A 19,829-nucleotide genomic window follows, 5' to 3' on the forward strand; every position below is an offset into this window, starting at 1 on the left:
AACTTCTATTATTTTAAAATAGTTAAATTGTTAGACAAGTTCTTTTGAGGTTCGGACTGTTCAAGTCCCCAATATAAGACAAGCATGAAATAACAATATTGTCTTGCTGTCTCAGATTTCCAAAAAATGATGAAAAAAAATACTCATCTACCCACGGCGGGACTCGAACCCGCAATCCTTCGTTTAGGAGACCGATGCCTTATCCATTAGGCCACGCGTTCTTGACAAGATGAATAGAAAGAAAATAAAACTTACTATGGAGCACTTTTTAATTAACTTTGATTTTGGCTTTTACTGTCTCTTGAGAGGATTAGCACTTATCAAAGAATTATTAACTGCTTTTGGTTTAAAATAGTTAAATTGTTAGACAAGTTCTTTTGAGGTTCGGACTGTTCAAGTCCAAAATATTAGACAAGCATGAAATAACAATATTGTCTTGCTGTCCCAGAATTCCAAAAAATGATGAAAAAAAATACTCATCTTCCCACGGCGGGACTCGAGCCCGCAATCCTCTGTTTAGGAGTCCGATGCCTTATCCATTAGGCCACGCGGGCTTGACCAGAAGGATAGAAAAAAAAATAAAACTTACTGTGGAGCACTTTTTAAATAAATTTGATATTGGCTTTTACTGTCTCTAGAGAGGATTTGCACTTATCAAGGAATTATTAACTTCTATTGGTTTAAAATAGTTAAATTGTTAGACAAGTTCTTTTGAGGTTCGGACTGTTCAAGTCCCCAATATAAGACAAGCATGAAATAACAATATTGTCTTGCTGAATCAGATTTCCAAAAAATGATGAAAAAAAGTACTCATCTACCCACGGCGGGACTCGAACCCGCAATCCTTCGTTTAGGAGTCCGATGCCTTATCCATTAGGCCACGCGGGCTTGACAAGATGGATAGAAAGAAAATAAAACTTACTATGGAGCACTTTTTAAATAAATTTGATTTTGACTTTTACTGTCTCTAGAGAGGATTTGCACTTATCAAGGAATTATTAACTTCTATTGGTTTAAAATAGTTAAATTGTTAGACAAGTTCTTTTGAGGTTCGGACTGTTCAAGTCCCCAATATAAGACAAGCATGAAATAACAATATTGTATTGCAGTCTCTGAATTCCAGAAAATGAAGAAAAAAAGTACTCATCTACCCACGGCGGGACTCGAACCCGCAATCCCCGGTTTAGGAGACCGATGCCTTATCCATTAGGCTACGCGGGCTTGACAAGATGGATAGAAAGAAAATAAAACTTACTATGGAGCACTTTTTAAATAAATTTGATTTTGGCTTTTACTGTCTCTAGAGAGGATTTTCACTTATGAAGGAATTATTAACTGCTATTGGTTTAAAATAGTTAAATTGTTAGACAAGTTCTTTTGAGGTTCGGGCTGTTCAAGTCCCCAATATAAGACAAGCATAAAATAACATAACAATATTGTCTTGCTGTCTCAGAATTCCAAAAAATGATGAAAAAAAGTACTCATCTACCCACGGCGGGACTCGAACCCGCAATCCCCCGGTTTAGGAGACCGATGCCTTATCCATTAGGCCACGCGGGCTTGATAAGATGGATAGAAAGAAAATAAAACTTACTATGGAGCACTTTTTAAATAAATTTGATTTTGGCTTTTACTGTCTCTAGAGAGGATTTGCACTTATCAAGGAATTATTAACTTCTATTGGTTTAAATAGTTAAATTGTTAGACAAGTTCTTTTGAGGATCGGACTGTTCAAGTCCCCAATATGAGACAAGCATGAAATAACAATATTGTCTTGCTGTCTCAGAATTCCAAAAAATGATGAAAAACAATACTCTACTACCCACGGCGGGACTCGAACCCGCAATCCTTTGTTTAGGAGACTGATGCCTTATCCATTAGGCCACGCGGGCTTGACAAGATGAATAGAAAGAAAATAAAACTTACTATGGAGCACTTTTTAAATAAATTTGATTTTGGCTTTTATTGTCTCTAGAGAGGATATGCACTTATCAAGGAATTATTAACTGCTATTGGTTTAAAATAGTTAAATTGTTAGACAAGTTCTTTTGAGGTTTGGATTGTTCAAGTCCCCAATATAAGACAAGCATGAAACAAGAATATTGTCTTGCTGTCTCTGAATTCCAGAAAATGAAGAAAAAAAGTACTCATCTACCCACGGCGGGACTCGAACCCGCAATCCCCGGTTTAGGAGACCGATGCCTTATCCATTAGGCCACGCGGGCTTGACAAGATGAATAGAAAGAAAATAAAACTTACTATGGAGCACTTTTTAAATAACTTTGATATTGGCTTTTACTGTCTCTTGAGAGGATTTGCACTTATCAAAGAATTATTAACTGCTATTTGTTTAAAATAGTTAAATTGTTAGATAAGTTCTTTTGAGGTTCGGACTTTTCAAGTCCCCAATATAAGACAAGCATGAAATAGCAATATTGTCTTGCTGTCTCAGAATTCCAAAAAATGATGAAAAAAAGTACTCATCTTCCCACGGCGGGACTCGAACCCGCAATCCCCGGTTTAGGAGACCGATGCCTTATCCATTAGGCCACGCGGGCTTGACAAGATGAATAGAAAGAAAATAAAACTTACTATGGAGCACTTTTTAAATAACTTTGATATTGGCTTTTACTGTCTCTTGAGAGGATTTGCACTTATCAAAGAATTATTAACTGCTATTTGTTTAAAATAGTTAAATTGTTAGACAAGTTCTTTTGAGGTTCGGACTGTTCAAGTCCCCAATATAAGACAAGCATGAAATAACAATATTGTCTTGCTGTCTCAGAATTCCAAAAAATGATGAAAAAAAGTACTCATCTACCCACGGCGGGACTCGAACCCGCAATCCCCGGTTTAGGAGTCCGATGCCTTATCCATTAGGCCACGCGGGCTTGGCAAGATGAATAGAAAGAAAATAAAACTTACTATGGAGCATTTTTTAAATAAATTTGATTTTGGCTTTTACTGTCTCTAGAGAGGATTTGAACTTATCAAGGAATTATTAACTTCTATTGGTTTAAAATAGGTAAATTGTTAGACAAGTTCTTTTGAGGTTCGGATTGTTCAAGTCCCCAATGTAAGACAAGCATGAAATAACAATATTGTCTTGCTGTCTCAGAATTCCAAAAAATGATGAAATAAAGTACTCATCTAAACACGGCGGGACTCGAACCCGCAATCCCCGGATTAGGAGACCGATGCCTTATCCATTAGGCCACGCGGGCTTGACAAGATGAATAGAAAGAAAATAAAACTTACTATGGAGCACTTTTTAACTAAATTTGATTTTGGCTTTTACTGTCTCTAGAGAGGATTTGCACTTATCAAGGTATTATTAACTGCTATTGGTTTAAAATATTTAAATTGTTAGACAAGTTCTTTTGAGGTTCGGACTGTTCAAGTCCCCAATATAAGACAAGCATAAAATAACAATATTGTCTTGCTGTCTCAGAATTCCAAAAAATGATGAAATAAAGTACTCATCTAAACACGGCGGGACTCGAACCCGCAATCCTTCGTTTAGGAGTCCGATGCCTTATCCATTAGGCCACGCGGGCTTGACAAGATGGATAGAAAGAAAATAAAACTTAGTATGGTGCACTTTTTAAATAAATTTGATTTTGGCTTTTACTGTCTCTTGAGAGGATTTGCACTTATCAAGGAATTATTAACTGCCATTGGTTTAAAATAGTTAAATTGTTAGACAAGTTCTTTTGAGGTTCGGACTGTTCAAGTCCCCAATATAAGACAAGCATGAAATAACAATACTGTCCTGCAGTCTCAGAATTCCAAAAAGTGATGAAAAAAAGTACTCATCTACCCACAGCGGGACTCGAACCCGCAGTCCACGGTATTGGAGACCGATGCCTTATCCATTAGGCCACGCGGGCTTGACAAGATGGATAGAAAGAAAATAAAACTTACCATGGAGCACTTTTAAACTAAATTTGATTTTGGCTTTTACTGTCTCTAGAGAGGATTTGCCCTTATCAAGGAATTATTAACTGCTATTGGTTTAAAATATTTAAATTGTTAGACAAGTTCTTTTGAGGTTCGGACTGTTCAAGTCCCCAATATAAGACAAGCATAAAATAACAATATTGTCTTGCTGTCTCAGAATTCCAAAAAATGATGAAAAAAAGTACTCATCTACCCACGGCGGGACTCGAACCCGCAATCCCCGGCTTAGGAGACCGATGCCTTATCCATTAGGCTACGCGGGCTTGACAAGATGGATAGAAAGAAAATAAAACTTACTATGGAGCACTTTTTAAATAAATTTGATTTTGACTTTTACTGTCTCTAGAGAGGATTTGCACTTATCAAGGAATTATTAACTTCTATTGGTTTAAAATAGTTAAATTGTTAGACAAGTTCTTTTGAGGTTCGGACTGTTCAAGTCCCCAATATAAGACAAGCATGAAATAACAATATTGTATTGCAGTCTCTGAATTCCAGAAAATGAAGAAAAAAAGTACTCATCTACCCACGGCGGGACTCGAACCCGCAATCCCCGGTTTAGGAGACCGATGCCTTATCCATTAGGCTACGCGGGCTTGACAAGATGGATAGAAAGAAAATAAAACTTACTATGGAGCACTTTTTAAATAAATTTGATTTTGGCTTTTACTGTCTCTAGAGAGGATTTTCACTTATGAAGGAATTATTAACTGCTATTGGTTTAAAATAGTTAAATTGTTAGACAAGTTCTTTTGAGGTTCGGGCTGTTCAAGTCCCCAATATAAGACAAGCATAAAATAACAATATTGTCTTGCTGTCTCAGAATTCCAAAAAATGATGAAAAAAAGTACTCATCTACCCACGGCGGGACTCGAACCCGCAATCCCCGGTTTAGGAGACCGATGCCTTATCCATTAGGCCACGCGGGCTTGATAAGATGGATAGAAAGAAAATAAAACTTACTATGGAGCACTTTTTAAATAAATTTGATTTTGGCTTTTACTGTCTCTAGAGAGGATTTGCACTTATCAAGGAATTATTAACTTCTATTGGTTTAAAATAGTTAAATTGTTAGACAAGTTCTTTTGAGGATCGGACTGTTCAAGTCCCCAATATAAGACAAGCATGAAATAACAATATTGTCTTGCTGTCTCAGAATTCCAAAAAATGATGAAAAACAATACTCTACTACCCACGGCGGGACTCGAACCCGCAATCCTTTGTATAGGAGACTGATGCCTTATCCATTAGGCCACGCGGGCTTGACAAGATGAATAGAAAGAAAATAAAACTTACTATGGAGCACTTTTTAAATAAATTTGATTTTGGCTTTTATTGTCTCTAGAGAGGATATGCACTTATCAAGGAATTATTAACTGCTATTGGTTTAAAATAGTTAAATTGCTAGACAAGTTCTTTTGAGGTTTGGATTGTTCAAGTCCCCAATATAAGACAAGCATGAAATAACAATATTGTACTGCTGTCTCAGAATTCCAAAAAATGATGAAAAAAAGTACTCATCTACCCCCGGCGGGACTCTCGAACCCGCAATCTCCGGTTTAGGAGACCGATGCCTTATCCATTAGGCCACGCGGGCTTGACAAGATGGATTGAAAGAAAATAAAACTTACTATGGAGCACTTTTTAAATAAATTTGATTTTGGCTTTCACTGTCTCTAGAGAGGATTTGCACTTATCAAAGAATTATTAACTGCTATTTGTTTAAAATAGTTAAATTGTTAGATAAGTTCTTTTGAGGTTCGGACTTTTCAAGTCCCCAATATAAGACAAGCATAAAATAACAATATTGTCTTGCTGTCTCAGAATTCCAAAAAATGATGAAAAAAAGTACTCGTCTCCCACAGCGGGACTCGAACCCGCAGTCCCCGGTTTAGGAGACCGATGCCTTATCCATTAGGCCACGCGGGCTTGATAAGATGGATAGAAAGAAAATAAAACTTACTATGGAGCACTTTTTAAATAAATTTGATTTTGGCTTTCACTGTCTCTAGAGAGGATTTGCACTTATCAAGGAATTATTAACTTCTATTGGTTTAAAATAGTTAAATTCTTAGACAAGTTCTTTTGAGGATCGGACTGTTCAAGTCCCCAATATAAGACAAGCATGAAATAACAATATTGTCTTGCTGTCTCAGAATTCCAAAAAATGATGAAAATCAATACTCTACTACCCACGGCGGGACTCGAACCCGCAATCCTTTGTTTAGGAGACCGATGCCTTATCCATTAGGCCACGCGGGCTTGACAAGATGAATAGAAAGAAAATAAAACTTACTATGGATCACTTTTTAAATAACTTTGATATTGGCTTTTACTGTCTCTTGAGAGGATTTGCACTTATCAAAGAATTATTAACTGCTATTTGTTTAAAATAGTTAAATTGTTAGACAAGTTCTTTTGAGGTTCGGACTGTTCAAGTCCCCAATATAAGACAAGCATGAAATAACAATATTGTCTTGCTGTCTCAGAATTCCAAAAAATGATGAAAAAAAGTACTCATCTACCCACGGCGGGACTCGAACCAGCAATCCCCGGTTTAGGAGTCCGATGCCTTATCCATTAGGCCACGCGGGCTTGACAAGATGGATAGAAAGAAAATAAAACTTACTATGGAGCACTTTTTAAATAAATTTGATTTTGGCTTTTACTGTCTCTTGAGAGGATTTGCACTTATCAAGGAATTATTAACTGCTATTGGTTTAAAATAGTTAAATTGTTAGACAAGTTCTTTTGAGGTTCGGACTGTTCAAGTCCCCAATATAAGACAAGCATGAAATAACAATATTGTACTGCTGTCTCAGAATTCCAAAAAATGATGAAAAAAAGTACTCATCTACCCCCGGCGGGACTCTCGAACCCGCAATCTCCGGTTTAGGAGACCGATGCCTTATCCATTAGGCCACGCGGGCTTGACAAGATGGATTGAAAGAAAATAAAACTTACTATGGAGCACTTTTTAAATAAATTTGATTTTGGCTTTTATTGTCTCTAGAGAGGATATGCACTTATCAAGGAATTATTAACTGCTATTGGTTTAAAATAGTTAAATTGTTAGACAAGTTCTTTTGAGGATCGGACTGTTCAAGTCCCCAATATAAGACAAGCATGAAATAACAATATTGTCTTGCTGTCTAAGAATTCCAAAAAATGATGAAAAAAATACTCATCTACCCACGGCGGAATTCGAACCCGCAATCCTTTGTTTAGGAGACCGATGCCTTATCCATTAGGCCACGCGGGCTTGACAAGATGGATAGAAAGAAAATAAAACTTACTATGGAGCACTTTCTAAATAAATTTGATTTTGGCTTTTACTGTCTGTAGAGAGGATTTGCACTTATTAAGGAATTATTAACTTCTATTGGTTTAAAATAGTTAAATTGTTAGACAAGTTCTTTTGAGGTTCGGACTGTTCAAGTCCCCAATATAAGACAAGCATGAAATAACAATATTGTCTTGCTGTCTCAGAATTCCAAAAAATGATGAAAAAAAGTACTCATCTACCCACGGCGGGACTCGAACCCGCAATCCCCGGTTTAGGAGGCCGATGCCTTATCCATTAGGCCACGCGGGCTTGACAAGATGGATAGAAAGAAAATAAAACTTACTATGGACCACTTTTTAAATAAATTTGACTTTGGCTTTTACTGTGTCTAGAGAGGATTTGCACTTATTAAGGAATTATTAACTTCTATTGGTTTAAAATAGTTAAATTGTTAGACAAGTTCTTTTGAGGTTTGGACTGTTCAAGTCCCCTATATAAGACAAGCATGATATAACAATATTATCTTGCTGTCTCAGAATTCCAAAAAATGATGAAAAAAAGTACTCATCTACCCACGGCGGGACTCGAACCCGCAATCCCCGGTTTAGGAGACCGATGCCTTATCCATTAGGCCACGCGGGCTTACTATGGAGCACTTTTTGAATAAATTTGATTTTGGCTTTTACTGTCTCTGGAGAGGATTTGCTCTCATCAAGGAATTATTAACTGCAATTGGTTTAAAATATTTAAATTTTTAGACAAGTTCTTTTGAGGTTCGGACTGTGCACGTCCCCAATATAAGACAAGCATGAAATAACAATATTGTCTTGCTATCTCAGAATTCCAAAAAATGATGAAAAAAAGTACTCATCTACCCACGGCGGAACTCGAACCCGCAATCCCCGGTTTAGGAGACCGATGCCTTATCCATTAGGCCACGCGGACTTGACAAGATGGATAGAAAGAAAATAAAACTTACTATGGAGCACTTTTTAAATAAATTTGATTTTGGCTTTTACTGTCTCTAGAGAGGATTTGCACTTATTAAGTAATTATTAACTTCTGTTGGTTTAAAATAGTTAAATTGTTAGACAAGTTCTTTTGAGGTTTGGATTGTTCAAGTCCCCAATATAAGACAAGCATAAAATAACAATATTGTCTTGCTGTCTCAGAATTCCAAAAAATGATGAAAAAAAGTACTCATCTCCCACAGCGGGACTCGAACCCGCAGTCCCCGGTTTAGGAGACCGATGCCTTATCCATTAGGCCACGCGGGCTTGATAAGATGGATAAAAAGAAAATAAAACTTAGTATGGAGCACTTTTTAAATAAATTTGATTTTGGCTTTCACTGTCTCTAGAGAGGATTTGCACTTATCAAGGAATTATTAACTTCTATTGGTTTAAAATAGTTAAATTGTTAGACAAGTTCTTTTGAGGATCGGACTGTTCAAGTCCCCAATATAAGACAAGCATGAAATAACAATATTGTCTTGCTGTCTCAGAATTCCAAAAAATGATGAAAATCAATACTCTACTACCCACGGCGGGACTCGAACCCGCAATCCTTTGTTTAGGAGACCGATGCCTTATCCATTAGGCCACGCGGGCTTGACAAGATGAATAGAAAGAAAATAAAACTTACTATGGAGCACTTTTTAAATAACTTTGATATTGGCTTTTACTGTCTCTTGAGAGGATTTGCACTTATCAAAGAATTATTAACTGCTATTTGTTTAAAATAGTTAAATTGTTAGACAAGTTCTTTTGAGGTTCGGACTGTTCAAGTCCCCAATATAAGACAAGCATGAAATAACAATATTGTCTTGCTGTCTCAGAATTCCAAAAAATGATGAAAAAAAGTACTCATCTACCCACGGCGGGACTCGAACCCGCAATCCCCGGTTTAGGAGTCCGATGCCTTATCCATTAGGCCACGCGGGCTTGACAAGATGGATAGAAAGAAAATAAAACTTACTATGGAGCACTTTTTAAATAAATTTGATTTTGGCTTTTACTGTCTCTTGAGAGGATTTGCACTTATCAAGGAATTATTAACTGCTATTGGTTTAAAATAGTTAAATTGTTAGACAAGTTCTTTTGAGGTTCGGACTGTTCAAGTCCCCAATATAAGACAAGCATGAAATAACAATATTGTACTGCTGTCTCAGAATTCCAAAAAATGATGAAAAAAAGTACTCATCTACCCCCGGCGGGACTCTCGAACCCGCAATCTCCGGTTTAGGAGACCGATGCCTTATCCATTAGGCCACGCGGGCTTGACAAGATGGATTGAAAGAAAATAAAACTTACTATGGAGCACTTTTTAAATAAATTTGATTTTGGCTTTTATTGTCTCTAGAGAGGATATGCACTTATCAAGGAATTATTAACTGCTATTGGTTTAAAATAGTTAAATTGTTAGACAAGTTCTTTTGAGGTTCGGGCTGTTCAAGTCCCCAATATAAGACAAGCATAAAATAACAATATTGTCTTGCTGTCTCAGAATTCCAAAAAATGATGAAAAAAAGTACTCATCTACCCACGGCGGGACTCGAACCCGCAATCCCCGGTTTAGGAGACCGATGCCTTATCCATTAGGCCACGCGGGCTTGATAAGATGGATAGAAAGAAAATAAAACTTACTATGGAGCACTTTTTAAATAAATTTGATTTTGGCTTTTACTGTCTCTAGAGAGGATTTGCACTTATCAAGGAATTATTAACTGCTATTGGTTTAAAATAGTTAAATTGTTAGACAAGTTCTTTTGAGGATCGGACTGTTCAAGTCCCCAATATAAGACAAGCATGAAATAGCAATATTGTCTTGCTGTCTCAGAATTCCAAAAAATGATGAAAAAAAGTACTCATCTTCCCACGGCGGGACTCGAACCCGCAATCCCCGGTTTAGGAGACCGATGCCTTATCCATTAGGCCACGCGGGCTTGACAAGATGGATAGAAAGAAAATAAAACTTACTATGGAGCACTTTTTAAATAAATTTGATTTTGGCTTTTACTGTCTCTTGAGAGGATTTGCACTTATCAAGGAATTATTAACTGCTATTGGTTAAAAATAGTTAAATTGTTAGACAAGTTCTTTTGAGGTTCGGACTGTTCAAGTCCCCAATATAAGACAAGCATGAAATAACAATATTGTCCTGCTGTCTCAGAACTCCAAAAAAAGATGAAAAAAAGTACTCATCTACCCACGGCGGGATTCGAACCCGCAATCCCCGGTTTAGGAGACCGATGCCTTATCCATTAGGCCACGCGGACTTGACAAGATGGATAGAAAGAAAATAAAACTTACTATGGAGCACTTTTTAAATAAATTTGATTTTGGCTTTTACTGTCTCTAGAGAGGATTTGCACTTATTAAGTAATTATTAACTTCTATTGGTTTAAAATAGTTAAATTGTTAGACAAGTTCTTTTGAGGTTTGGATTGTTCAAGTCCCCAATATAAGACAAGCATAAAATAACAATATTGTCTTGCTGTCTCAGAATTCCAAAAAATGATGAAAAAAAGTACTCATCTCCCACAGCGGGACTCGAACCCGCAGTCCCCGGTTTAGGAGACCGATGCCTTATCCATTAGGCCACGCGGGCTTGATAAGATGGATAGAAAGAAAATAAAACTTACTATGGAGCACTTTTTAAATAAATTTGATTTTGGCTTTCACTGTCTCTAGAGAGGATTTGCACTTATCAAGGAATTATTAACTTCTATTGGTTTAAAATAGTTAAATTGTTAGACAAGTTCTTTTGAGGATCGGACTGTTCAAGTCCCCAATATAAGACAAGCATGAAATAACAATATTGTCTTGCTGTCTCAGAATTCCAAAAAATGATGAAAATCAATACTCTACTACCCACGGCGGGACTCGAACCCGCAATCCTTTGTTTAGGAGACCGATGCCTTATCCATTAGGCCACGCGGGCTTGACAAGATGAATAGAAAGAAAATAAAACTTACTATGGAGCACTTTTTAAATAACTTTGATATTGGCTTTTACTGTCTCTTGAGAGGATTTGCACTTATCAAAGAATTATTAACTGCTATTTGTTTAAAATAGTTAAATTGTTAGACAAGTTCTTTTGAGGTTCGGACTGTTCAAGTCCCCAATATAAGACAAGCATGAAATAACAATATTGTCTTGCTGTCTCAGAATTCCAAAAAATGATGAAAAAAAGTACTCATCTACCCACGGCGGGACTCGAACCCGCAATCCCCGGTTTAGGAGTCCGATGCCTTATCCATTAGGCCACGCGGGCTTGACAAGATGGATAGAAAGAAAATAAAACTTACTATGGAGCACTTTTTAAATAAATTTGATTTTGGCTTTTACTGTCTCTTGAGAGGATTTGCACTTATCAAGGAATTATTAACTGCTATTGGTTTAAAATAGTTAAATTGTTAGACAAGTTCTTTTGAGGTTCGGACTGTTCAAGTCCCCAATATAAGACAAGCATGAAATAACAATATTGTCTTGCTGTCTAAGAATTCCAAAAAATGATGAAAAAAATACTCATCTACCCACGGCGGAACTCGAACCCGCAATCCTTTGTTTAGGAGACCGATGCCTTATCCATTAGGCCACGCGGGCTTGACAAGATGGATAGAAAGAAAATAAAACTTACTATGGAGCACTTTCTAAATAAATTTGATTTTGGCTTTTACTGTCTCTAGAGAGGATTTGCACTTATTAAGGAATTATTAACTTCTATTGGTTTAAAATAGTTAAATTGTTAGACAAGTTCTTTTGAGGTTCGGACTGTTCAAGTCCCCAATATAAGACAAGCATGAAATAACAATATTGTCTTGCTGTCTCAGAATTCCAAAAAATGATGAAAAAAAGTACTCATCTACCCACGGCGGGACTCGAACCCGCAATCCCCGGTTTAGGAGGCCGATGCCTTATCCATTAGGCCACGCGGGCTTGACAAGATGGATAGAAAGAAAATAAAACTTAGTATGGAGCACTTTTTAAATAAATTTGATTTTGGCTTTCACTGTCTCTAGAGAGGATTTGCACTTATCAAGGAATTATTAACTTCTATTGGTTTAAAATAGTTAAATTGTTAGACAAGTTCTTTTGAGGATCGGACTGTTCAAGTCCCCAATATAAGACAAGCATGAAATAACAATATTGTCTTGCTGTCTCAGAATTCCAAAAAATGATGAAAATCAATACTCTACTACCCACGGCGGGACTCGAACCCGCAATCCTTTGTTTAGGAGACCGATGCCTTATCCATTAGGCCACGCGGGCTTGACAAGATGAATAGAAAGAAAATAAAACTTACTATGGAGCACTTTTTAAATAACTTTGATATTGGCTTTTACTGTCTCTTGAGAGGATTTGCACTTATCAAAGAATTATTAACTGCTATTTGTTTAAAATAGTTAAATTGTTAGACAAGTTCTTTTGAGGTTCGGACTGTTCAAGTCCCCAATATAAGACAAGCATGAAATAACAATATTGTCTTGCTGTCTCAGAATTCCAAAAAATGATGAAAAAAAGTACTCATCTACCCACGGCGGGACTCGAACCCGCAATCCCCGGTTTAGGAGTCCGATGCCTTATCCATTAGGCCACGCGGGCTTGACAAGATGGATAGAAAGAAAATAAAACTTACTATGGAGCACTTTTTAAATAAATTTGATTTTGGCTTTTACTGTCTCTTGAGAGGATTTGCACTTATCAAGGAATTATTAACTGCTATTGGTTTAAAATAGTTAAATTGTTAGACAAGTTCTTTTGAGGTTCGGACTGTTCAAGTCCCCAATATAAGACAAGCATGAAATAACAATATTGTACTGCTGTCTCAGAATTCCAAAAAATGATGAAAAAAAGTACTCATCTACCCCCGGCGGGACTCTCGAACCCGCAATCTCCGGTTTAGGAGACCGATGCCTTATCCATTAGGCCACGCGGGCTTGACAAGATGGATTGAAAGAAAATAAAACTTACTATGGAGCACTTTTTAAATAAATTTGATTTTGGCTTTTATTGTCTCTAGAGAGGATATGCACTTATCAAGGAATTATTAACTGCTATTGGTTTAAAATAGTTAAATTGTTAGACAAGTTCTTTTGAGGTTCGGGCTGTTCAAGTCCCCAATATAAGACAAGCATAAAATAACAATATTGTCTTGCTGTCTCAGAATTCCAAAAAATGATGAAAAAAAGTACTCATCTACCCACGGCGGGACTCGAACCCGCAATCCCCGGTTTAGGAGACCGATGCCTTATCCATTAGGCCACGCGGGCTTGATAAGATGGATAGAAAGAAAATAAAACTTACTATGGAGCACTTTTTAAATAAATTTGATTTTGGCTTTTACTGTCTCTAGAGAGGATTTGCACTTATCAAGGAATTATTAACTGCTATTGGTTTAAAATAGTTAAATTGTTAGACAAGTTCTTTTGAGGATCGGACTGTTCAAGTCCCCAATATAAGACAAGCATGAAATAGCAATATTGTCTTGCTGTCTCAGAATTCCAAAAAATGATGAAAAAAAGTACTCATCTTCCCACGGCGGGACTCGAACCCGCAATCCCCGGTTTAGGAGACCGATGCCTTATCCATTAGGCCACGCGGGCTTGACAAGATGGATAGAAAGAAAATAAAACTTACTATGGAGCACTTTTTAAATAAATTTGATTTTGGCTTTTACTGTCTCTTGAGAGGATTTGCACTTATCAAGGAATTATTAACTGCTATTGGTTAAAAATAGTTAAATTGTTAGACAAGTTCTTTTGAGGTTCGGACTGTTCAAGTCCCCAATATAAGACAAGCATGAAATAACAATATTGTCCTGCTGTCTCAGAACTCCAAAAAAAGATGAAAAAAAGTACTCATCTACCCACGGCGGGATTCGAACCCGCAATCCCCGGTTTAGGAGACCGATGCCTTATTCATTAGGCCACGCGGACTTGACAAGATGGATAGAAAGAAAATAAAACTTACTATGGAGCACTTTTTAAATAAATTTGATTTTGGCTTTTACTGTCTCTAGAGAGGATTTGCACTTATTAAGTAATTATTAACTTCTATTGGTTTAAAATAGTTAAATTGTTAGACAAGTTCTTTTGAGGTTTGGATTGTTCAAGTCCCCAATATAAGACAAGCATAAAATAACAATATTGTCTTGCTGTCTCAGAATTCCAAAAAATGATGAAAAAAAGTACTCATCTCCCACAGCGGGACTCGAACCCGCAGTCCCCGGTTTAGGAGACCGATGCCTTATCCATTAGGCCACGCGGGCTTGATAAGATGGATAGAAAGAAAATAAAACTTACTATGGAGCACTTTTTAAATAAATTTGATTTTGGCTTTCACTGTCTCTAGAGAGGATTTGCACTTATCAAGGAATTATTAACTTCTATTGGTTTAAAATAGTTAAATTGTTAGACAAGTTCTTTTGAGGATCGGACTGTTCAAGTCCCCAATATAAGACAAGCATGAAATAACAATATTGTCTTGCTGTCTCAGAATTCCAAAAAATGATGAAAATCAATACTCTACTACCCACGACGGGACTCGAACCCGCAATCCTTTGTTTAGGAGACCGATGCCTTATCCATTAGGCCACGCGGGCTTGACAAGATGAATAGAAAGAAAATAAAACTTACTATGGAGCACTTTTTAAATAACTTTGATATTGGCTTTTACTGTCTCTTGAGAGGATTTGCACTTATCAAAGAATTATTAACTGCTATTTGTTTAAAATAGTTAAATTTTTAGACAAGTTCTTTTGAGGTTCGGACTGTTCAAGTCCCCAATATAAGACAAGCATGAAATAACAATATTGTCTTGCTGTCTCAGAATTCCAAAAAATGATGAAAAAAAGTACTCATCTACCCACGGCGGGACTCGAACCCGCAATCCCCGGTTTAGGAGTCCGATGCCTTATCCATTAGGCCACGCGGGCTTGACAAGATGGATAGAAAGAAAATAAAACTTACTATGGAGCACTTTTTAAATAAATTTGATTTTGGCTTTTACTGTCTCTTGAGAGGATTTGCACTTATCAAGGAATTATTAACTGCTATTGGTTTAAAATAGTTAAATTGTTAGACAAGTTCTTTTGAGGTTCGGACTGTTCAAGTCCCCAATATAAGACAAGCATGAAATAACAATATTGTCTTGCTGTCTAAGAATTCCAAAAAATGATGAAAAAAATACTCATCTACCCACGGCGGAACTCGAACCCGCAATCCTTTGTTTAGGAGACCGATGCCTTATCCATTAGGCCACGCGGGCTTGACAAGATGGATAGAAAGAAAATAAAACTTACTATGGAGCACTTTCTAAATAAATTTGATTTTGGCTTTTACTGTCTCTAGAGAGGATTTGCACTTATTAAGGAATTATTAACTTCTATTGGTTTAAAATAGTTAAATTGTTAGACAAGTTCTTTTGAGGTTCGGACTGTTCAAGTCCCCAATATAAGACAAGCATGAAATAACAATATTGTCTTGCTGTCTCAGAATTCCAAAAAATGATGAAAAAAAGTACTCATCTACCCACGGCGGGACTCGAACCCGCAATCCCCGGTTTAGGAGGCCGATGCCTTATCCATTAGGCCACGCGGGCTTGACAAGATGGATAGAAAGAAAATAAAACTTACTATGGAGCACTTTTTAAATAAATTTGATTTTGGCTTTTACTGTCTCTAGAGAGGATTTGCACTTATCAAGGAATTATTAACTTTTATTGGTTGAAAATAGTTAAATTGTTAGACAAGTTCTTTTTAGGTTTGGACTGTTCAAGTCCCCAATATAAGACAAGCATGATATAACAATATTGACATGCTGTCTCAGAATTCGAAAAAGGATGAAAAAACGTACTCATCTACCCACGGCGGGACTCGAACCCGCAATCCCCGGTTTAGAAGACCGATGCCTTATCCATTAGGCCACGCGGGCTTGAGAAGATGGATAGAAAGAAAATAAAACTTACTATGGACCACTTTTTAAATAAATTTGACTTTGGCTTTTACTGTGTCTAGAGAGGATTTGCACTTATTAAGGAATTATTAACTTCTATTGGTTTAAAATAGTTAAATTGTTAGACAAGTTCTTTTGAGGTTTGGACTGTCAAGTCCCCTATATAAGACAAGCATGATATAACAATATTGTCTTGCTGTCTCAGAATTCCAAAAAATGATGAAAAAAAGTACTCATCTACCCACGGCGGGACTCGAACCCGCAATCCCCGGTTTAGGAGACCGATGCCTTATCCATTAGGCCACGCGGGCTTACTATGGAGCACTTTTTGAATAAATTTGATTTTGGCTTTTACTGTCTCTGGAGAGGATTTGCTCTCATCAAGGAATTATTAACTGCAATTGGTTTAAAATATTTAAATTTTTAGACAAGTTCTTTTGAGGTTCGGCCTGTGCACGTCCCCAATATAAGACAAGCATGAAATAACAATATTGTCTTGCTATCTCAGAATTCCAAAAAATGATGAAAAAAAGTACTCATCTATCCACGGCGGAACTCGAACCCGCAATCCCCGGTATAGGAGACCGATGCCTTATCCATTAGGCCACGCGGGCTTGACAAGATGGATAGAAAGAAAATAAAACTTACTATGGAGCACTTTTTAAATAAATTTGATTTTGGCTTTTACTGTCTCTAGATAGGATTTGCACTTATCAAGGAATTATTAACTGATATTGGTTTAAAATAGTTAAATTGTTAGACAAGTTCTTTTGAGGTTCGGACTGTTCAAGTCCCCAATATAAGACAAGCATGAAATAACAATATTGTCTTGCTGTCTCAGAATTCCAAAAAATGATGAAAAAAAGTACTCATCTACCCACGGCGGGACTCGAACCCGCAATCCCCGGTTTAGGAGACCGATGCCTTATCCATTAGGACACACGGGCTTGGCAAGATGGATATAAAGAAAATAAAACTTACTATGGAGCACTTTTTAAATAAATTTGATTTTGGCTCTTACTGTCTCTAGAGAGGATTTGCACTTATCAAGGAATTATTAACTTCTATTGGTTTAAAATAGTTAAATTGTTAGACAAGTTCTTTTGAGGTATCGACTGTTCAAGTCCCCAATATAAGACAAGCATGAAGTAACAATATTGTCTTGCCGTCTCAGAATTCCAAAAAATAATGAAAAAAATACTCATTTACCCTCGGCGGGACTCGAACCCGCAATCCTTTGTTTAGGAGACCGATGCCTTATCCATTAGGCCTCGCGGGCTTGACAAGATGAATAGAAAGAAAATAAAACTTACTATGGAGCACTTTTTAAATAACTTTGATATTGGCTTTAACTGTCTCTTGAGAGGATTTGCACTTATCAAAGAATTATTAACTGCTATTTGTTTAAAATAGTTAAATTGTTAGACAAGTTCTTTTGAGGTTCGGACTGTTCAAGTCCCCAATATAAGACAAGCATGAAATAACAATATTGTCCTGCTGTCTCTGAATTCCAAAAAATGATGAAAAAATGTACTCATCTTCCCACGGCGGGACTCGAACCCGCAATCCTTTGTTTAGGAGACTGATGCCTTATCCATTAGGCCACGCGGGCTTGACAAGGTGAATAGAAAGAAAATAAAACTTACTATGGAGCACTTTTTAAATAAATTTGATTTTGGCTTTTATTGTCTCTAGAGAGGATATGCACTTATCAAGGAATTATTAACTGCTATTGGTTTAAAATAGTTAAATTGTCAGACAAGTTCTTTTGAGGATCGGACTGTTCAAATCCCCAATATAAGACAAGCATGAAATAACAATATTGTCTTGCTGTCTAAGAATTCCAAAAAATGATGAAAAAAATACTCATCTACCCACGGCGGGACTCGAACCCGCAATCCTTTGTTTAGGAGACCGATGCCTTATCCATTAGGCCACGCGGGCTTGACAAGATGAATAGAAAGAAAATAAAACTTACTATGGAGCACTTTTTAAATAACTTTGATATTGGCATTTACTGTCTCTTGAGAGCATTTGCACTTATCAAAGAATTATTAACTGCTATTTGTTTAAAATAGTTAAATTGTTAGACAAGTTCTTTTGAGGTTCGGACTTTTCAAGTCCCCAATATAAGACAAGCATGAAATAGCAATATTGTCTTGCTGTCTCAGAATTCCAAAAAATGATGAAAAAAAGTACTCATCTTCCCACGGCGGGACTCGAACCCGCAATCCCCGGTTTAGGAGACCGATGCCTTATCCATTAGGCCACGCGGGCTTGACAAGATGGATAGAAAGAAAATAAAACTTACTATGGAGCACTTTTTAAATAAATTTGACTTTGGCTTTTACTGTGTCTAGAGAGGATTTGCACTTATTAAGGAATTATTAACTTCTATTGGTTTAAAATAGTTAAATTGTTAGACAAGTTCTTTTGAGGTTCGGACTGTTCAAGTCCCCTTTATAAGACAAGCATGATATAACAATATTGTCTTGCTGTCTCAGAATTCCAAAAAATGATGAAAAAAAGTACTCATCTACCTACGGCGGGACTCGAACTCGCAATCCCCGGTTTAGGAGACCGATGCCTTATCCATTAGGCCACGCGGGCTTACTATGGAGCACTTTTTGAATAAATTTGATTTTGGCTTTTACTGTCTCTGGAGAGGATTTGCTCTCATCAAGGAATTATTAACTGCTATTGGTTTAAAATATTTAAATTTTTAGACAAGTTCTTTTGAGGTTCGGACTGTTCAAGTCCCCTATATAAGACAAGCATGAAATAACAATATTGTCTTGCTATCTCAGAATTCCAAAAAATGATGAAAAAATGTACTCATCTACCCACGGCGGAACTCGAACCCGCAATCCCCGGTATAGGAGACCGATGCCTTATCCATTAGGCCACGCGGGCTTGACAAGATGGATAGAAAGAAAATAAAACTTACTTTGGAGCACTTTTTAAATAAATTTGATTTTGGCTTTTACTGTCTCTAGACAGGATTTGCATTTATCAAGGAATTATTAACTGCTATTGGTTTAAAATAGTTAGATTGTTAGACAAGTTCTTTTGAGGTTCGGACTGTTCAAGTCCCCAATATAAGACAAGCATGAAATAACAATATTGTCTTGCTGTCTCAGAATTCCAAAAAATGATGAAAAAAAGTACTCATCTACCCACGGCGGGACTCGAACCCGCAATCCCCGGTTTAGGAGACCGATGCCTTATCCATTAGGACACACGGGCTTGGCAAGATGGATATAAAGAAAATAAAACTTACTATGGAGCACTTTTTAAATAAATTTGATTTTGGTTTTTTCTGTGTCTAGAGATGATTTGCACTCATCAAGGAATTATTAACTACTATTGGTTTAAAATAGTTAAATTGTTAGACAAGTTCTTTTGAGGTTCGGACTGTTCAAGTTCCCAATATAAGACAAGCATGAAATAACAATATTGTCTTGCTGTCTCAGAATTCCAAAAAATGATGAAAAAAAGTACTCATCTACCCACGGCGGGACTCGAACCCGCAATCCCCGGTTTAGGAGACCGATGCCTTATCCATTAGGCCACGCGGGCTTACTATGGAGCACTTTTTGAATAAATTTGATTTTGGCTTTTACTGTC

The 19,829-nt window shown here is 36.8% G+C and overlaps 28 non-coding genes across 28 annotated transcripts; all 28 read right to left on the reverse strand.

The window, feature by feature from the left end:
• Window positions 1–1,148: 1,148 nt before the first annotated feature.
• Window positions 1,149–1,221, reverse strand: TRNAR-CCU (transfer RNA arginine (anticodon CCU)). The gene has a single exon. It is a non-coding gene; the product is annotated as a tRNA-Arg (tRNA).
• A 265-nt stretch (window positions 1,222–1,486) lies between these two features.
• On the reverse strand, window positions 1,487–1,560 carry TRNAR-CCU (transfer RNA arginine (anticodon CCU)). The gene has a single exon. It is a non-coding gene; the product is annotated as a tRNA-Arg (tRNA).
• Window positions 1,561–2,152: 592 nt separating this feature from the next.
• On the reverse strand, window positions 2,153–2,225 carry TRNAR-CCU (transfer RNA arginine (anticodon CCU)). The gene has a single exon. It is a non-coding gene; the product is annotated as a tRNA-Arg (tRNA).
• A 260-nt stretch (window positions 2,226–2,485) lies between these two features.
• On the reverse strand, window positions 2,486–2,558 carry TRNAR-CCU (transfer RNA arginine (anticodon CCU)). The gene has a single exon. It is a non-coding gene; the product is annotated as a tRNA-Arg (tRNA).
• Window positions 2,559–2,818: 260 nt separating this feature from the next.
• TRNAR-CCU (transfer RNA arginine (anticodon CCU)) lies at window positions 2,819–2,891 on the reverse strand. Its single transcript has one exon. It is a non-coding gene; the product is annotated as a tRNA-Arg (tRNA).
• A 1,259-nt stretch (window positions 2,892–4,150) lies between these two features.
• On the reverse strand, window positions 4,151–4,223 carry TRNAR-CCU (transfer RNA arginine (anticodon CCU)). Its single transcript has one exon. It is a non-coding gene; the product is annotated as a tRNA-Arg (tRNA).
• Window positions 4,224–4,483: 260 nt separating this feature from the next.
• Window positions 4,484–4,556, reverse strand: TRNAR-CCU (transfer RNA arginine (anticodon CCU)). The gene has a single exon. It is a non-coding gene; the product is annotated as a tRNA-Arg (tRNA).
• Window positions 4,557–4,816: 260 nt separating this feature from the next.
• On the reverse strand, window positions 4,817–4,889 carry TRNAR-CCU (transfer RNA arginine (anticodon CCU)). The gene has a single exon. It is a non-coding gene; the product is annotated as a tRNA-Arg (tRNA).
• Window positions 4,890–5,816: 927 nt separating this feature from the next.
• On the reverse strand, window positions 5,817–5,889 carry TRNAR-CCU (transfer RNA arginine (anticodon CCU)). The gene has a single exon. It is a non-coding gene; the product is annotated as a tRNA-Arg (tRNA).
• A 1,593-nt stretch (window positions 5,890–7,482) lies between these two features.
• TRNAR-CCU (transfer RNA arginine (anticodon CCU)) lies at window positions 7,483–7,555 on the reverse strand. The gene has a single exon. It is a non-coding gene; the product is annotated as a tRNA-Arg (tRNA).
• Window positions 7,556–7,815: 260 nt separating this feature from the next.
• On the reverse strand, window positions 7,816–7,888 carry TRNAR-CCU (transfer RNA arginine (anticodon CCU)). The gene has a single exon. It is a non-coding gene; the product is annotated as a tRNA-Arg (tRNA).
• Window positions 7,889–8,450: 562 nt separating this feature from the next.
• Window positions 8,451–8,523, reverse strand: TRNAR-CCU (transfer RNA arginine (anticodon CCU)). The gene has a single exon. It is a non-coding gene; the product is annotated as a tRNA-Arg (tRNA).
• A 593-nt stretch (window positions 8,524–9,116) lies between these two features.
• On the reverse strand, window positions 9,117–9,189 carry TRNAR-CCU (transfer RNA arginine (anticodon CCU)). The gene has a single exon. It is a non-coding gene; the product is annotated as a tRNA-Arg (tRNA).
• A 595-nt stretch (window positions 9,190–9,784) lies between these two features.
• On the reverse strand, window positions 9,785–9,857 carry TRNAR-CCU (transfer RNA arginine (anticodon CCU)). The gene has a single exon. It is a non-coding gene; the product is annotated as a tRNA-Arg (tRNA).
• Window positions 9,858–10,117: 260 nt separating this feature from the next.
• TRNAR-CCU (transfer RNA arginine (anticodon CCU)) lies at window positions 10,118–10,190 on the reverse strand. Its single transcript has one exon. It is a non-coding gene; the product is annotated as a tRNA-Arg (tRNA).
• A 260-nt stretch (window positions 10,191–10,450) lies between these two features.
• TRNAR-CCU (transfer RNA arginine (anticodon CCU)) lies at window positions 10,451–10,523 on the reverse strand. The gene has a single exon. It is a non-coding gene; the product is annotated as a tRNA-Arg (tRNA).
• Window positions 10,524–10,782: 259 nt separating this feature from the next.
• Window positions 10,783–10,855, reverse strand: TRNAR-CCU (transfer RNA arginine (anticodon CCU)). The gene has a single exon. It is a non-coding gene; the product is annotated as a tRNA-Arg (tRNA).
• Window positions 10,856–11,448: 593 nt separating this feature from the next.
• Window positions 11,449–11,521, reverse strand: TRNAR-CCU (transfer RNA arginine (anticodon CCU)). The gene has a single exon. It is a non-coding gene; the product is annotated as a tRNA-Arg (tRNA).
• Window positions 11,522–12,113: 592 nt separating this feature from the next.
• Window positions 12,114–12,186, reverse strand: TRNAR-CCU (transfer RNA arginine (anticodon CCU)). Its single transcript has one exon. It is a non-coding gene; the product is annotated as a tRNA-Arg (tRNA).
• Window positions 12,187–12,779: 593 nt separating this feature from the next.
• Window positions 12,780–12,852, reverse strand: TRNAR-CCU (transfer RNA arginine (anticodon CCU)). The gene has a single exon. It is a non-coding gene; the product is annotated as a tRNA-Arg (tRNA).
• Window positions 12,853–13,447: 595 nt separating this feature from the next.
• TRNAR-CCU (transfer RNA arginine (anticodon CCU)) lies at window positions 13,448–13,520 on the reverse strand. The gene has a single exon. It is a non-coding gene; the product is annotated as a tRNA-Arg (tRNA).
• A 260-nt stretch (window positions 13,521–13,780) lies between these two features.
• On the reverse strand, window positions 13,781–13,853 carry TRNAR-CCU (transfer RNA arginine (anticodon CCU)). The gene has a single exon. It is a non-coding gene; the product is annotated as a tRNA-Arg (tRNA).
• A 592-nt stretch (window positions 13,854–14,445) lies between these two features.
• On the reverse strand, window positions 14,446–14,518 carry TRNAR-CCU (transfer RNA arginine (anticodon CCU)). Its single transcript has one exon. It is a non-coding gene; the product is annotated as a tRNA-Arg (tRNA).
• Window positions 14,519–15,111: 593 nt separating this feature from the next.
• TRNAR-CCU (transfer RNA arginine (anticodon CCU)) lies at window positions 15,112–15,184 on the reverse strand. The gene has a single exon. It is a non-coding gene; the product is annotated as a tRNA-Arg (tRNA).
• Window positions 15,185–15,776: 592 nt separating this feature from the next.
• TRNAR-CCU (transfer RNA arginine (anticodon CCU)) lies at window positions 15,777–15,849 on the reverse strand. The gene has a single exon. It is a non-coding gene; the product is annotated as a tRNA-Arg (tRNA).
• Window positions 15,850–16,440: 591 nt separating this feature from the next.
• Window positions 16,441–16,513, reverse strand: TRNAR-CCU (transfer RNA arginine (anticodon CCU)). Its single transcript has one exon. It is a non-coding gene; the product is annotated as a tRNA-Arg (tRNA).
• A 1,893-nt stretch (window positions 16,514–18,406) lies between these two features.
• Window positions 18,407–18,479, reverse strand: TRNAR-CCU (transfer RNA arginine (anticodon CCU)). The gene has a single exon. It is a non-coding gene; the product is annotated as a tRNA-Arg (tRNA).
• Window positions 18,480–19,708: 1,229 nt separating this feature from the next.
• On the reverse strand, window positions 19,709–19,781 carry TRNAR-CCU (transfer RNA arginine (anticodon CCU)). The gene has a single exon. It is a non-coding gene; the product is annotated as a tRNA-Arg (tRNA).
• Window positions 19,782–19,829: the final 48 nt, after the last annotated feature.

The sequence above is a fragment of the Parasteatoda tepidariorum genome, chromosome 6 (genome assembly GCF_982258835.1).
Source record: "Parasteatoda tepidariorum strain Cologne lab strain chromosome 6, Ptep-v5.0, whole genome shotgun sequence".
In the NCBI taxonomy this organism is placed as follows: domain Eukaryota; kingdom Metazoa; phylum Arthropoda; class Arachnida; order Araneae; family Theridiidae; genus Parasteatoda; species Parasteatoda tepidariorum.